This window comes from Mus caroli, chromosome 8 (genome assembly GCF_900094665.2).
Source record: "Mus caroli chromosome 8, CAROLI_EIJ_v1.1, whole genome shotgun sequence".
NCBI classification, from domain to species: Eukaryota; Metazoa; Chordata; class Mammalia; order Rodentia; family Muridae; genus Mus; species Mus caroli.
The window spans coordinates 16,502,959-16,504,392 of record NC_034577.1 but is presented as its reverse complement, the minus strand read 5'-3'; the positions used below and the strand labels follow the sequence as shown (position 1 = coordinate 16,504,392).

The 1,434-nt window shown below is 41.5% G+C and overlaps 1 protein-coding gene across 4 annotated transcripts in view; it reads right to left on the bottom strand.

The window, feature by feature from the left end:
* The window catches only part of Ccdc70 (coiled-coil domain containing 70), a 4,506-nt gene extending 3,132 nt beyond the window's left edge, over positions 1-1,374 (bottom strand). Inside the window, exon 1 of one of the 4 annotated variants that reach the window (XM_021170837.1) lies at positions 1,318-1,374. The gene's annotated coding sequence lies outside the window, so the exon portion shown is untranslated. The other 3 variants (XM_021170836.2, XM_021170835.1, XM_021170838.2) reach the window with 3 other exon arrangements.
* Between the last annotated feature and the right edge of the window lie 60 nt (positions 1,375-1,434).

Genomic DNA, 1,434 nt, shown 5'->3' with positions numbered 1-1,434 from the left:
CTATAGCACAAAAAAGCAAAACCAACCAACTACTGCTTGTCTATATCTTTATATTCTTCTGTCTACTCTGCTCCATGCGACATATAGTTCGTTCTCTAGACATGACCTGAACATTTTAGTTTCTTTTCTAGACACGACCTGAACATTTTTACCTCTGTACCAAAGCACCAAGTGTGTCCCTTCTAAGGTTTCCTTCACCTTCAGGGTAGGCTTCAATTCTTGTTTCTTTCTTCTTCTCCATCTCTATCTGCCAGTGTCCTATCATTATCTGATATACTTGACATTATGTGTGGATGATCTTCCTGCTGTCTTTGTAACCCAGCAGATAGTAAAAAAAAATGTAGGGTGAATATAACTGATTTAGAATTTTGATTTTGCTTGTGTCATTCTATGATGCTTTGTCTAGAATCTTTGGACTATGCTAAGTTCTTCACTTCCATTCTATTAGTCCCCTCCCCAAACCCCCCAGATAGCTTGAACTAACTGACCTAGCCAATCCTTCCAGATTTAGGTAAGGAGATGCCTTCTCTAGGCAGCCTCTCCTCACAGCCTCTCACTCAGACTCAGGGCTGCCCTCCTTCCCTCCTGATGCCTGTCTGTCACTGCTAGGCACAGTGCCTAGTGTAATTTCTGCCACAGAGCAGATGTTCAAGATACAGAAGCTCAATGGATGGCAGTTACTTGAATTAGAAGAGTAGAGGAAAAATTATCTTCAAGTTTTTATCAAGTGACCACGACAGAATCTTTGGGAAGAATGGCAAAGTGGCTTAGTGGGTAAAAGCACTCGCTGCCCAGTCTGACGACCTGTATTTGATTCCTGAAAGCCATAGAGTGGAAGGAAAGAGAGAACTCCTGTAAGTTGTTCTCTGACATGTAAACACACACAGTGGTCCATACCCCCCCCCCCATACAAACAAACATAAAAACCAATGCTCTTTAAAAATAAAATAGTTGAGATTGAGTCGTTATATATGTATTATATATCAAGGACAAAAGAAACTTGACTATGTGTTTATATAGATACTTATAAATTCAATAAAAACATAACTGGCCTTCATTACCATACCAGGCTACAACTTATTTTTAAGGTTACTTACTGCTTAGCTGTTTCCCAACTGGGAGGGCCCTGGAGCCCTCAGAGGGCAGGCAGACATTGTCACATCAGAATCCTGATGATGCGTCTCCAGCAGTCATTGCAGTGACCCTTTCATTTTTAATTCTGAGTCACAGATTGGAGATCANAATGAGGCCCTATATTGGGGACCCATGAAAAGGAGNGAGCCCCCAACAGGTTGGCAAGACGTTAGTGTCACTCACCTTGGACTTCGTCAACCATTCCTGTTACCTCAGATTTCATCTGTTTGTTCAGGTAGGGTGTTAGAATGAAGGACTCTTGGTATGTTAGTCTTGCCTTTGGTTGTTTGTGTCTTTTTT